Source organism: Amblyomma maculatum, chromosome 6 (genome assembly GCF_055883805.1).
Source record: "Amblyomma maculatum isolate TAMU_Amacu chromosome 6, ASM5588380v1, whole genome shotgun sequence".
NCBI lineage: Eukaryota > Metazoa > Arthropoda > Arachnida > Ixodida > Ixodidae > Amblyomma > Amblyomma maculatum.
In genome coordinates, this window is record NC_139349.1 from 98,230,880 (window position 1) to 98,246,856 (window position 15,977).

General features: G+C 47.9%; 1 long non-coding RNA gene across 1 annotated transcript in view; it reads right to left on the bottom strand.

Annotated features, from left to right (window-relative positions):
• Nucleotides 1-15,554, bottom strand: part of LOC146186370 (uncharacterized) — a 378,918-nt gene extending 363,364 nt beyond the window's left edge. The window contains exon 1 of the long non-coding RNA XR_014708100.1: nt 14,995-15,554. This is a non-coding gene — a long non-coding RNA (uncharacterized LOC146186370). The remainder of the gene's footprint in view (nt 1-14,994) is intronic.
• Between the last annotated feature and the right edge of the window lie 423 nt (nt 15,555-15,977).

Sequence of the window (15,977 nt, forward strand, 5' to 3'; positions counted from 1 at the left end):
CTCCCAAATTGGTTCACAGGAAGGGAAAGGCACTGTATCTGTCACACTTGTTTCTGTGGACACATGAACAGCGCCGTAAGGGAAGGAATGAAGGTGGGAGTCAAAGTGGAAAGAGAGAAAGAGAAGGCGTAGTGGAGGGCTACGGTGTAATTTCGACCACCTGGGGACCTTTAAGCTGCTCTCACATCGCACAGCACATGGACGCCACTTCGTTTCGCCTTCATAGAAACGCAGCCGCCGTGGTCGGGTTCGAGCCCGGGAACTCCGGCACAGTAGTCGTGCGTCTTGTCTTACCACTGCGCCACCTCGGAGGGGCACCAGTCAGTCGTATGAATCAGCCTTAACGGTGGAGTCATCCGGCGTTATATTCGAACGCAAGCAGCGCGTTCAACTGAATGCGCACTGGGACGCATAAATTTCCAGAACTGTGCCTGAGTTCCCGGGTTCGATCCCGACCGCCGGCGGCCAAGTCCCGATGCAAGCGAGACGAAGAGGCCTCTGTGTGCTGTGCGATGTCAGTGCACGTTAAAGATCCCCAGGTGGTCGAAATAAGTCCGTAGCCCTCCACAACGCCACTCTTCTCTCCCTTTCTGATTTCACTCCCACCTTCTCCATTCCTTTGCGGCGCGGTTGAGGTGTCCATAGAACAAGTGTGACATATACTTCGCCTTTCCTTTCCTGTGAACCAATTACAATCAAAATTATTATAAAAAAATAGAATTTTTAAGTGGAACAAAGAGCCTTTCCTATCGCATCGTACCCTTAACGTCGTAATAATAAATAATAAATTGGTTCACAGGAAGGGAAAGGCGCAGTAACTGTCACACTTGCTCTGTGGACACCCGAACCGCGCCGTAAGGGAAGGGAGGGAGGTGGGAATGAAAGTGGAAAGAGAGAAAGAGGAGCCGTAGTGGAGGGCTACGGAGTAATTTCGACCACCTGGGGATCTTTAACGTGCGCTGACATCGCACAGCACACGCTTCCTAATTTTAATGACAATAAAAAAATTGGAAGAGAAGGAAAGGCGCAGTATTTAACTTTTTCGTGGACGCCTGGCTGTAGGAAGAAGGAAAAGAAAATGCACGGGCGTGCTACTGGCTCTGTAGCTGAACCACCTCCGCTGCCTACTGATTGATTTATAGGAAGGGAAAAGCACGGTAACTGTCTCTTGTTTTCTGTGGACATCTCAACCGCGCCGTAAGGGAAGGGAGGAAGGTGAGAGTGAAAGTGAAAAGAGAGAAAGAGGAGCTTTAGTGGACGGCTACGGAGTAATTTCGACCCCCTTGGGATCTTTGGCTCGTGCGATCAAAAAAGAAAATAGAGAAGAGAGGAAAAGAAACGGAAGAGAAAGACGATAAAATAGAAAAAAGAAAGGAAAAGAGAAGGGAGAGAAGGACGCGCTGTGCAATAACCGCCGTCGTCCAACACCCAAGCGGTGGCAGGTGCAATGACAGCCTGCAACAGATACAAATTCGGTGGCTGGCTAGCCCCCGCCGCAAGCGGCGTTGACCTACTGTCCCAGCCCCGTAGGGCCTGAAACTGCCACCCTTCACCCACGCTACGCTAAGAGCAGACTTGGTAGCCCATCTTCGCCTCGCTTATGAAGTCACACCATCTGTTAGATAACAGCGCACCTAGCGGGAGAATCTCGAAACGCCCGGCGTGGCTTCGAGCCACGCTACACTTAAGAGCCGACTTGGTAGCCCAGCTATCGCGCTGGTATGAGATGACGTAAGGATTCACGTGGTGTAAATCGTAACTACCGGACCACGCTACGCTGAAGGCTTGAAACCTGGTCGGTCGGTCGGTCGGTCGGTCGGTCGGTCGGTCGGTCGGTCGGTCGGTCGGTCGGTCGGTCGGTCGGTCGGTCGGTCGGTCGGTCGGTCGGTCGGTCGGTCGGTCGGTCGGTCGGTCGGTCGGTCGGTCGGTCGGTCGGTCGGTCGGTCGGTCGGTCGGTCGGTCGGTCGGTCGGTCGGTCGGTCGGTCGGTCGGTCGGTCGGTCGGTCGGTCGGTCGGTCGGTCGGTCGGTCGGTCGGTCGGTCGGTCGGTCGGTCGGTCGGTCGGTCGGTCGGTCGGTCGGTCGGTCGGTCGGTCGGTCGGTCGGTCGGTCGGTCGGTCGGTCGGTCGGTCGGTCGGTCGGTCGGTCGGTCGGTCGGTCGGTCGGTCGGTCGGTCGGTCGGTCGGTCGGTCGGTCGGTCGGTCGGTCGGTCGGTCGGTCGGTCGGTCGGTCGGTCGGTCGGTCGGTCGGTCGGTCGGTCGGTCGGTCGGTCGGTCGGTCGGTCGGTCGGTCGGTCGGTCGGTCGGTCGGTCGGTCGGTCGGTCGGTCGGTCGGTCGGTCGGTCGGTCGGTCGGTCGGTCGGTCGGTCGGTCGGTCGGTCGGTCGGTCGGTCGGTCGGTCGGTCGGTCGGTCGGTCGGTCGGTCGGTCGGTCGGTCGGTCGGTCGGTTTGTGGGATTTAACGTCCCAAAGCAACTCAGGCTATGAGAGACGCCGTAGTGGAGGACTCCGGAAATTTCGACCACCTGGGATTCATTAACGTGCACTGATATCGCAGAGCACACGGGCGCATTGCTTTTCGCCTTCATCATAAAGCGGCCGCCGAGGCCGGCTTTAAACCTGGCGTATTATTGCTTCCGCAATAAAATTCGGTGGCTGGCTAGCCCCCGCCGCAAGCAGCGTTGACCTACCGTCCCAGTCCTGTACGGCCAGGAACAGACATCCTTCACCACCTTCTAAACCGCGCCTGGAAGGAAAAGAAGGGAATGAGAGAACTTCGCGGCGGGTGGAATGACAACTTACAACAGGTACAACAGGTGGGAATGTAGGTGAAGGGTGGCTGTTCCTGGCCCTATACGGGGCTGGGACTGTGCTGTTAACAATTTTTACAATATTTCCGCTATCTGTCGCCAAGTGACGCTTCTCAGAGGACCCTACTACGTAAGCAGGGAACTCCTGTGGAACATATTAAAAGAAGAAGGTAGCGGTTATGAGATAATAGAGTTCCTACAGGAAATATACCGGGATAACAAAGTAGAAATTACGTGGGAAGGGATAAGAAGTACGGAGGATGTCAAAGTATGCAAAGGATTAAGACAAGGCTGTCCTCTATCACCGGTGCTGTTCATGCTTTATATGATAAACCTGGAATGCAGGATACAAGACAGTAACCTAGGTTTTAACCTGTCATATAGATTAGGTGGAAAGGCGGTAGAGCAGCGCCTCCCCGGTTTGATGTATGCAGACGATATTGTGCTGCTAGCTGAGAGTCTGGAAGAATTGCAAACTCTAGTTAAGTATTGCGGAGACGAAGGAGACGCTCTAGGCTTCAGTTTCAGCACAGTTAAGTCGGGTCTGATGATTTTCAACGGCTCAACTGATCAGGGTCTTAAAATTCAAGGCCTTGAAATACCTAGAGTAACAGAATATAAATATTTGGGGGTATGGGTAAACGAAGGATTAGCATACATTGGAAAGCATGAGCAATCACTTAAAGAGCAGCTGCATCACTTTTTGAGAATTTCACGATATTCAGGGATTTAAATCTACATGGGCTGTAGGTAATGCATGCAAAATATTTTTGCGCTAGCAATCGAACTGATGACGTAATCGACGATTAAACCTCGCGCTTCTCCTCACAGCACTAAAGTTCTGCGGAAAAGTTTAGTGATGACGTCACGGACGGTACTATTTCTGATGTTCTTTGCCTTCGCCCACGTCCTGCTGTACATTTTCTGACGGTGCTAACCAACATTTCTAAGGCTTTATTTTCGGCAGCCTTGTTTTCGTTTCTTCAAACCTAGTGTGTCTACGCAGAAAACGTACCCGTACCGTCAATGACGTCATCATATGTCGCTGTGCAGTGCGGTGAAGCCTGATAGCCGTGGCGGTTTTAATCGCTAATTGAGCCATTGTTTCAAGCGCTAACGCCAAGATATTTCGCATGCTTTAAGTACAAGCTGTAATGATTCAACCGCTCGAAACTCATCGAAATCTAAAACCGGTGCACCTTCCCTTTAAGGCCAAAGGGCGAAGGGATGCCGGGAGAATGAAGCATAAGGCATTGTGGGGATACAATAGGTATGAGGTATTGAGGGGTATTTGGAAAGGAACTATGGTGCCCAGACTTACTTTCGGAAATGCGGTTTTGTGCCTAAAATCAGAGGTACAGTCGACATTAGAAACAAATCAGAGATCCGTTGGACGATTAGCACTAGGTGCCCACGGCAAAACTACAAATGAGGCGGTACAGGGAGGTATGGGCTGGGCATCTTTCCAAGTACGGGAAGCTCAGAGTAAAATATTATATGAGGAACGCCTGAAGAAATTGGACAGTAACAGGTGGGCAGCTAAGGTATTTAAATACCTGTACCTAAAAAGCGTTGACTCACAATGGAGGAAAAGAACTAGGAAACTAACTAGTAAGTATGCTAGTAACAAGAACGGAGAAATAAAGAGCATTAAGCAACAGGTGAAAAACACAGAAGGCAAAAAATGGATAAATTCGATGGAAAAAAAACAGAGTGTGGAATTATACCGAAAGTGGAAAATGCAGATCAGGAAGGAAGATTTCTTTGATAACTCAAGAGGCAGTGCCCTACTTTTTGAAGCTAGATCAGGGTGCCTTAGAACACGCAACTACAAAAAGAAATTTAACAATGGAGATGACGCATGTGCTGTATGTGGTAACTCCAGTGAAACAATTGACCATATTATACTCGAATGTAATGGTATCCATCCGGAAGTTGATGCAGGCGCAATCACTGTTCCTGAAGCTCTGGGGTTTAGAGATAACAGTGGCCGGGTGAATAAACTGGCGGTGGAAACTAGCAAAAGACGGCTGGAAGATTGGTGGCTTAAAAGCAGAGAAGTGACATAATGTTAGTAATGTAGGAGCAAAATTTAATAAATAGAATGATGGTTTAGTTAACCATTCTAAATCAATAATTAAGATATAGGGAGAAAAATGTGCATGATAGCTACTGCTACCACCCCGTTTCAAAGGGGACGCTCCTATATTCCATCCATCCATTCCATCCATCCATACTAGACCCTACTAGGGTGCCTCAATGCCAGCGCGCTACATCGAGGCACCCTAGACCCTACCGTTGAGAGAACCCTAGACCCTACCGTTGAGAGAACGGAATCTAGCGGGGGCTAGCCTGCCACCAAATTTTTATATGTTGTAGGCCGTCATTGCACCCGCCACCGCTTAGGTGGCGGCCGACGGCTGTTTCAGCGGCGTATTTGGGTTTGCTCGGTACGGTGGCTCCGCAAGGGACTAAACGACAGAAGAGACGAAGAAAGCGGGCTGTTCCGACTAGCATCTACCGCCCCCAGGAGCCGAGCAGCCTAGCGATTAGCGGCGCATGCTTTTTCAATGGGCGTCATGTTAGACGCGGCACTAGCTTGAGAGAGCCTATAATACTATTACTATTACTATTACTACTACTACTACTACTAAATAATAATAATAATACACAAAGTAATATTTCTCCGCGAATGATTATTATTATTATTAGTAGTAGTAGTAGTAGTAGTAGTAGTAGACAGCCGAAGTAACTGGCTAAATATTCACAGTTTTAATTATTAGTAATAATAATAATTGGTTCACAGGAAGGGAAAGGCGCAGTATCTGTCACACTTGTGTCTGTGGACACCTGAACTACTCCGAAGCCCTCCACTACGGCTCCTCTTTCTCTCTTTCCACGTTAACTCCCACCTTCATCCCTTCTCTTACGGCGCGGGTCAGGTGTCCACAGACACAAGTGTGACAGATACTGCGCCTTTCCTTTCCTGTGAATCAATTACTATTATTATTAATAATTAAAACTGAAGATAATATTTAGCCAGTTAATTCGCCCGTTACATACAGATAATTCAGTGCCAACCTCGTGAAACGAGTCTTCCTCTATACTACTGCTACTACTACTACTACTACTACTACTACTACTAATAATAATAATAATAATAATAATAATAATAATAATAATAATAATAATAATAATAATAATAACAATAATAGTAGTAGTAGCAATAGTAGTAGTAGTAGTATAGACTTTCTCAAGCTAGTGCCGCGTCCAGCATGACGCCCATTGAAAAAGCATGCGCCGCTAATCGCTAGGCTGCTCGGCTCCTGGGGGCGGTAGATGCTAGTCGGAACAGCACGCTTTCTTCAGCTCTTCTGTCGTTTTGTCCCTTGCGGAGCCACCGTTCCGAGCAAACCCAAATACGCCCAAATACGCGTTTCGGCGCGCATTTCTCTCCCTCTTCTTTTTTTTCTTTGCTTTTTCTCTTCTGTCCGGGCGAGGCAGCGGCCGTGGCTCAGCTACAGAGCCAGTAGCAGGCCCGTGCATTTTCTTTTCCTTCTTCCTACAGCCACAACAACAACAGGTGGGAATGTAAGTCGAAAAAGACAAACGAGAGCTAGTGCGACAAGTCCTGGCCCTACGGAGCTGAAATGGGGACTCCGGCGGGGGCTCGCCTGCCACCGGTGGCTGTATTTGTTGCAAGTCGTCATTTCACCTGCGGCTGTTTTGGTGTCCGTCGATGGCTGTTGCGATGCGCGTAGTTCTCTGTCCCTCTTCTTTTTCGTTCTCTCTTTAATTTCCTATCTGTCCGCATGAGGCAGCAGAGGTGACTCAGCTCCAGAGTCAGTATCGGGCCCGTGAATTTTCTTTTCCGTCTTCCTACATTCGCCACAGCAACATACATCCAGCGCCATCAGTTGAAAAGTTACTGGTTATTATCGAGAAGTTGTGCCTTTTCGAATACTGTGCGCACATTTTTCGCGGAGCATTTGGTATGTAACAAAGAAAATATACGCAAATTCAGTCTACAACATGATGCATATATCTCTGTATAGGATACTGCACTGTGAAGTGCCAGGAAAGGATGTACTGCAACGAGTCAAAAGAGAGCACCTATAAGATCTACTGTTAAAATATTTTTCTCCCAGCTGCTCTGATTCTAACATCGTTTCTGTTAATACGTGGCTTGAGCTGAAAGGAATCTTCCTACCGTGGACCATTCAAGTGATCGTTGCATGAAAAGCCCGAAACAACTGAACATATATCTTCATTATTTACTGGGCGGCCGTCTTTCATTGGGATATTCTATAGCATATATACTCTCAAAAAAAGATCCTCCCATAACCCCGAACGGGATTCGATATCTCCAGGATGAAATTAATGAGGAATATGATATGTTTACAGTCCTGCAGGTATTTACAGTCTGTGCTAGTCGAGGATGGCTGTTCGTCACACATAAGATGTTCAGCCGGTGCGTGACAACTTCACTAAAAGTGTTTCGCTTATTATAAAAGTGTACCGAGCCCAAAGCGAACCTCCTGAGTGCATGAACCTTTCTGATGACCTAGTACGCCTGAGGAAAATTTAAGATAACCATGTATTTTTGTGTGACGCTGCTACATTGCACATATTTATTTGTATTTGTGTGGGGTTTTCTAAGCAGGCAATAAAGAGAAAAGCCCTTTCGTGGCTTTGCATGTCCGCCTAGCATGCAGATGCCTCGTGTTCGAGCTCCTATGGCGACCAATTTCTGTTAATGTATTATATATGTATACCTCTATCTCTTCAAAGTCTCCAATTACATCAACCTCCACAACATTTTGGCTTCATTTGGACACTTCCCCAATTTTTTAGCTTTTTTCAATGTTAAGTGTTTGTCGTGAGGCTCTGACGATGACCCTTTCGGCGAATCAGATTTTTTTGCCGAATGCCGTCTACGGGAACAGCGGAAATTTTTGACAGAACGAGCTCTGTACGCTGGCGCGTACAGAGCTCGTACGGCGCGTACGGCGTCCTTTATAGAGGGAATCGGTTTGTGACGTTGAAACCTGCAAACCGAACGAAATTTAAAAACATGTTTTGCCGATGGCCTCACCAAAATGACAGCGTGAGGCACCCATTCAGCGGTTTGTGGAACAAAATCCGAGTTGGTTACAAGTGCAGCTTAATCGATGTAGTCCACTCAATCTACCGCAATCCACTACGCGTGACGTCATGTGGGCCATATTCTGACCGCTTCGATAGGTGGCCATGATCAAACTTGGGGTATACGCGCCATCTCACGATGTGCTCCGTAAGAAAACTGCCAGGACACGCCAATGTCCCACTGAAATTCTATGTCGTAGAAGAAAAAGCAGCAAAATGTTTTCAAAAGGAAAAAAAGCAATAGTGTTTCCTACCCTCGCTTCCATAGCGCTGAACATACTAAATCTGAACCCGCATACTTATGCTAAACAAAAAAAAAAAAAATCGAAAAGGAGGGAAGTAAAGAAAACCACTGCTTCCTGCCCAATATCAAGGCAGCCACCACCGCCGCCGACACCACAATAGCATGGACAGCCTACCCACTGTGCACAGCAAATAGCGAAAGCTACGTCGCCAAGAACACTATTCTTCAGTCGAGTCGCCGTTATCTCTGGTGGGGCTCGGCCGACGGATGATCCCCGCCGCCGCCATCGCCGAACAGGCGTCGTCGGAGCCTCGCCCGTCCTGGGAACTCGGCCCAGCTTCAAGGCCCATGGAAGGTAGCAGCCGTTGCTTTTTTCTTATTTATTCCGTGTCGTACGCCGTGCTGTGGGCGTCCCTACTTCTCCCCCTCTGTTCAAGTACATACGCCACTCTCGTTTTATTCCCTCGTTCCTCCTGCTTTCTGTTCCACTTCTCTCCTACTTCATATCCCTTTTATGTGTCTTTCCTTTTCCGGACACCACCCCGGACCGGGAGGAGCGGAACAAACAAATGAGATAGCGAGGCCCCCAAAAACTCGCGGTGCGGCAAACACATGCGCGCCAGATTAGGCGCGCGCTGCTGGCGATAAAGAAATTTATAGCACTCGAATGGAATCCCAGATTAACACAACGCAGGCGCACCGCCGGTTCCCTCCGAGGGGTCTGCGCTATCTGCTCCGAGGAGGAAGAGGCTGCGTAGCCACGCCATGATGAACCTGTTACACTATACGCTGAAAGCCCTACACCACGAAAAAGGGCGGCCCGTCGCAGGCGCATGTGGTTGATGCCATCGCTTGTTTTCGTATTAGCGCCATCTCCGTGAGTATACGCGCTCCAATTTGTAACCGCTGGCGTATTCTCGAGGTCATTAATTGCGCTGAATATCTTCCCCGCGTGCTTCTTGGCACCGCGCGTCGACCAGCAGGAATACAAGTAGTGCAGCCTAGGAAACAAGGCGCGCGGAGACCGCGTAGTCTCGAGAAGGCAACGCAAGATACTCGAATATCCTCACTTTTTCCCCCGAAGCAAGCAGGCAGAGAGAGAACGTGGCCACACTACTGAAGGAAACGGAACCGATTTGACAGGCACTTCTTTTTTGTTCTTTCCGTGAGGGTGCAGAGACTAAACTTGGAAAGAGCCCTAGAAAACGCGAAACAATAACAAATGATAGACTCTCGAAGGCAGTATGCTTGCTCCTGTGCAGTTGCATTTTTCGAAGCGTTACATTGCAGCAGCCAAAACATGAGTGTTAATACGCAGACGCTTGAAACTGAAGTAGATGCGCATGGAGAGAACTTGATTGTATTACGAAGCATCAGAATGCAACATGACGACCTTGGGCAATATTGAGTAGAAGCAAACTGGACGCAATGTCGCACGAGGAGCGGCGACATTAAAGACATCGTGAAAATATCACTTTTAGCGAACTCTGCAGCTCGTACTATTTTTCACTGTAGTGCATAATAAGACACCTAGAAGCAAGAGCGCAGGCTCGATAAGATTTCAGACAGTGCGATTGTGATAGGCACTTACTTGTGATAGGCTTTCAGACAGAGCGTTCATATAAATCATCATCGTCAACTGTGTCAGCAGAGTTACGTAGCATGACTTTGTGTAATTACACCTCAATCCACCCCTCGCTGCCACCCCTCCCTCTCCCTAGCTGCCACAAGACGGGAAGCTTCACTGTTTTGTTTAACTTCTCTCTGAGCACCTTAAAACAAAGGGCCCCAGTAAGGATACCCACCCTGGCACAACTTGCCAAATTTTTCCTCTAAACAGCAAATCCGCGCAAAGGAGTAAAGTAAGGAAGGGTACAGATATTAGCCGAGGGAGACACGAGCCAATTATTCCCTGCCGTGCACCCCCACGCGAGAATACATGCCTGCCCCGCCCTGCATGTAGGGGTCGACAGGAATACGATCAACTTCCAGAAAACGGTAGGGATCGGCTCGATACTTCTTCGCCAGCTGCCGTCTCTAGAATGCTTCGATTCGCAGTTCGATAACTGCTTCCCGGCTTCGCCGTCCCCCGGGCCGTAACATGTCGGACCGCGCTGTTGGCTCGCGAGTCCCGTTGGTTGGTTCCCTGTTTGTTTCGCTTCGCTCTTGTGTTCCGCTCAGGGAAGCACGGGAGGTAGAATCCCAATTCTTCTTTCTCTTCCCTATATTTCTCTCCCTATACTTGATATTGATCTCCAATGGCAAAAGTGGGGGCAGAAGGAGTCGCGCGAAGCGGACAGTAAACATAACTAAAAGACATCTTGGGAAACAATGGGTGAGGAAAGCCGAAGAGGAGGAGGGAAGACGGAAACGAAGCGGGATGCGAGAGAGAGAACAAAAGAAATTAGAAGAAACAAAGAGGGAAAACAGTTCTGCAAAGAAAGAGCGAAAGCAAAAGGGAAGTAAGAGTAAAGTTAAGGAAAGAAAGCGTGTGCCACCGTGCACCTCCACCACGACGCGTATAATGGAAAATGGTGACCCCTAACTTCCCCCGGCGACCTCTCTCCGCTTATATACATTTTGCTCTCGATTTGGAGGTAGCGGTCGTACACGACGGCCCGATGCAAAGCCTGGGCCCCCTTTTTAGATCGTTTCGCCCGTTCCTATATCCATTTCTAGCTGCACGGTCGAGCGAGTCGCCGGTGCGGTTACCGCGCCACGCACGGAAGCATCGTCCGTTTCTCGTCCGTGCACCATTTTCTATACGTGTCACGAGACCGGTCAAATGCGCGCTCCGGGGGCGAACAAGCGAGGCGGACAATAAATCGATCGCAGTCTCTCAAATCGCTTAAGACATTTTCGTCGCTCACCCGTCGGTCGGCTGGACGACCCGCAGTGCGAACGTAGACGACCCGGAGAAAATTTCACCCCAAAGCTGCTTTCCCCTGCTGCTACACTGACTTCGACGGCGGCGGTGGTGACGACAAAGTTATATTTGACGTCGGTGACGCCTCGGGGTCGGGAAGAGGTGCGTTCGGTAGAGAGAGCGTACGAACGTGTCTGCGGTTGCCGGATCGAACATGGTTTCAGCGTTTCTCGGGCAGAAAAATGATGCGGAACGTATGAACTGCTCCCGGATGATCGGTGCGCGGGGTCAGCGGTCAACTCCCCCTTCTTCCTGAACTGTGCAAGTAGCAGATGCTCCGATCACGTTCGCAGGGAGGGGAAGAGAATAAAAAAAAAAGATAGATCGAAGAAAGAAAATCATATTCGTGAGCCACATTCGAAGCTGAAATTTCAGCGCGAACTGCCTAAAGGCTGGTCGAATCTGGATTGTTGCTACGCATTTTTTTTTTCTTCAACTCTTCTGCTTTATGATCTCTATGTAGTGATCGCTTGAAGTTATTCGGATGGTCTCTATACTTATTCGCTTGCTCTGTGTGCCGTTCTTGTTTCCCTATAACACCGTCAATATTCTGGCCTGATCCGAATCTGTAGTATTGAATTAAAATTCATTAAAACGCACGTAATTTTCACAGTTCATGCACACGGTGTACTCGTTAGTCATAGCGTCGTTCTCAGATGGCTTAGAGTGCACAGAGAGAGATAGTGAACGCTTTTTGGCAGATGGTGCGCTGACCTTACCGAAACATGTCAGCTGCTGTGGTATATAATAGGCACTGATAAGCAAAGGCGAGTACCGATGAAGGATAAAGAGTCATTACTAGCAAGAAAAGCTAAGTGCCCTACACGCTTCCGAGGCCCTTCACACCCTATATTTCCATTTCGGTCTCTATTTGAACAAAACAAAGATATTGGCATATGTTCATTTACATAAACAAAACAAATACCCTGCTTTCACAGACATCATTAACTACCACCAGCGTTCGTCCCCAACATGCACCGTTAACCTCCACACTTCCCATTACTGGACCAGCGTCCGCCAACTTAAACGCTAAGATAGTCCGTCAGCGTTTGGTGCGGAAATATTAAAGCGAAAATTCTGGACTATGTACAATAAAAACAAAAAAGATGACAAGGAAGCTCTGCATGCAAGCATTACTTAATAATAATAATGAAACTTATTATTTTCTTTTTCCAGTACAAATGCAGGCCTGCCAAAGCCTCCGGGGGCTTGAATGGCAGGGCCCGGCAGTAGACAGCATATAAGCCATGCACCCAGCAAACATGTAAAAAAAAAAAAAAAAAGAAAAAAAAAAGAAAAAAAGCAGCAAAAAAAAAACAATGAGAGAAGAAAATGGATTCAAAAGAGCGAACGCACAAATGTACACACGCCAAGTTAGAAAACGTATAAAAGCATAAGTAACAAAGCTGTGTACTGAAACTAACATCTTAATTTCAAAAGACAATCCCTCACTATTCTTTTGGAATTAGCAGAACATATTTCTGTTGGTAACCGGTTAAGAACAGAGGGAACATAATGTTTTCGAAGACGCTCGCCATAGCGTGTACGCACTCTAGGCGGCGAGAAAACGATCGCGCCTTCGCAGATCTTTCACAGGAACATAAGGTATGCAAAAATCATTTGATCAGATGTGTTTAAAAACTATTGTCTCAGAAAATAGATGAAAAAAAGTCAGGCAGACGTAAAAGTTCAAAAACGTTACTATGTTCATCACGTGACCTACCATGTACTGCTGATTTAAGGGCGGATTTCAGTAAACTGTTCACTTTCTTTCGCCAAAACCCAGAGCAGAAAAAAAAGCAGCAAATACCATAGCGTAACACACTTTAGGCTAAAGAGTATACTATCTGCTTGCGTAAATTCATAGGGACTTGACAGAGTACAGCAAACACGCAACTTTCCGGAGCTGAGAACATACAAAAGAGAAATGAGTATTCCAAGGCATGTCGGAATCAAAGAATACCCCTAAGTATTTGACTGTTGACATAGGCATAATTGACGGACACTTGCAATAAACACAATTAGGTTTGTGCAAACGAATTGACACGCCATTAGGAATTCCCTTGAAATAATTGTGAAAAAATACTAATTGTGTCTTTTTATTGTTAACACTTATTAAGGTATTGCTGAACCATTCAATAACTAACTCGCTGTCATGTTGAATAAAAGATAATGTTATCTCATAGTCGTTCTTAGGGAGCTGTGGACGATAATGACTTCTGGCATGCCGCTTGGTGTGCTGAGGAACGCATGGTTTCACCACGAAGGCGACACACCGTATTTTTCGTTACACGCTGTGCACGTTCTTGAGCGTATGCAGTCATCCACGGTAACAATGCGTAGGGAAGCCTGGTCCCGCGGCACGGCTGTCGCCACCGCCTATCTTCATATTATCTGTTTTCCTCACTGAGGTTATGCTAAACTAAGTCTACTCAACGTTACCCACAACAGTGTGAAAGACCTTATGAGCCCCACTTGGGCCATCATTCAGCCTAGTTTCCACGATAACACAAATAGCAAGTTCCCCGTGATCGACATATGATGCGTATTGCCACGTGTGGACAGCACTTGTAACACCTATTGTAACTGCTGTTGTGGCATCGGGTGTTTGATGTCGAAAGTAATGAAAAGACTAGCGTCTGCGCGAATGAAGGACCAGAGAATGGACACATCATGCACCGTTATCGAAACAGATTATCTGCTGATTTTAGGGGTGGAATAATATAATGATGTCAAAATCGATTCCATTCCACCGGTAACGATGTCATAATTGCGTACAACGGCGGGGCTTTTTACGAAAATAGCCAATGAAATAGTAACAGGCACGCCCAAATGCTTTGCCGTTTTTCTTTCCTAAAAAATGGCCATAAAACGGGTTTATTGTTGAAGGAAATTCATTTTCTAGGAAGTTAGTAGCAGTAAGATGTATAATAAATTCCTGCAACGTCGTGCAACGCAACCTCATTGTGCACATATTCAAAATTTAGCCAACCAATTGCAGAGACTGTGACGGCATGGAATCGTTTTCTGATGGAATAGAATGGTTATATTATTCCACCCTAGGCTCTATTTGTGAAGTGCTTTGTATTTGCCTGCGCCACGCTGAGCGCCGCTGCCAAAATTCGATACCGGGGTCAGCAGCAGAATGTCACTATAGGGAACCTGCACTGCATAGGTGGGGCTGCAATTGTACAGCAGCGTGACTCAAAAATGCTGCTGTTAGCCGCTTAGTTCGCGGAAACGACCGAGCATACTCAGCAGCATTATAGATACTCGTGTGACAGATAACGTCCTTGCCCAGGCGCTCTGGATGTAGCCCAGTTATCTGACACATGCCATGCAAAGCTTCAACACAGCGTGCAATCTGATCCCTGCAAGCTCATGCAGGTGGCGTGAAAACGCCCTAAGAAGCCGCCTCAGAAGTGTTTGCTCTTCTCGCTAGGATATGTATTACGGCGCGGCGATCGACACAGCAAACTTCATTGCAGGTTGCCTATAGCTACAACGCCACAGTGGCCAATCTTCGTCAATGTTGACGATGAGAACTAAGCTGCAAAGGTCACTCACTTGGTTTCATTTAAGTCTGGTAGGATACTGATGTCATCATTACGACATTTCGCTATATGTATACTTTAATCAGCGATTGTGGCTGTGAACAACGCACTCATCGAAAGCATCGTAAAACCTACGTCACACCACTGGCTTATTTCACGAGTTGATACTTTACGGATCCCTGTAATTATTTGCAGCACCGCTGCACCATTGGGGGGAAGGAGAGCCACCCTCTTTTCATACTGTGGAGGCCAGCTGTTATCATTGGTAGGGAACAAAATAATATCACGAAATATTTCGGCCAAGACTCTTCGCACTTACCCTGAGCCAAGGCTGTCTCCGTGTGAGAACGGCATGATTCTGTTTCATGCAGGCCACTTGCTTTGATGACGGCTGTCCAGATGCTGCTCAAGTTCAGAACTGTTTCACGACTAACCGACACCACACCGCACAATCTCACAGCGAACAAGAGGCACCAAAATTGAGCTGCAGTTCAGAGAGCTCAAACGGCACGCGAGCAGATCGTACCGAGACATATATAGCGACTTCCGTCTTCGCCGTAGATAAAAGATGAAGCTGCGTTCACGCTGGCTAACTTTAATCTTGCATACAGTGAGGACTAACTGCTTGTTAAAAGCACCGGGCACTCTAAAGTAGTTTGAGCGAAATAACGAAATTACAGTCACTTTTGAACTAGCACAATGCATAAATTACCACGACTGAGCGTAAGACCTCCCCCGCCTATCGAGTGCAGACGAAAGAATTGCATGGAAGTACTGCACTAACCAATCTCTTTCTCTATGCACTAACTGCATACAAGGTCGCCTCATTCACGAATGCGCCGGCTAGCTGAGACCGGCATAGACCGGTGCCGAAGCGCATATTCGCATTCTGTTTCGGGATTTAAAAAAAAAAAAAAAAAAAAAGTGATCAACCAACAGGAACGGTTCGTTTACAGGAAAGGAGGAAAGCAGGCACTGATAAAGGCAACCTACTCGTCACACGCAATCTCGGTTATCGCGCGCCGATGACACGGCAGCTGCGGGGGCGCATACGCTGGAAGCCGGCATTCAACACTGCCACCTCTGCCTCGTGACTGGGCCGTCCTTGCGCTTGGATGGCTTGCGCCCTGTAGCGGCACTCCCGTCCATTGATTCTTCGTTGTCATAAGTTCCGAAGTACCGCCTGGTGCGTAGTTGATTGTAGCCAGCTATAATGGCGCCAAAGATGACTTCTTTGAAGCCATGGAAAGAAATAGGAACAGTAGACCTCACATTGCCGGGACCATATTTCGTGTACTTCGC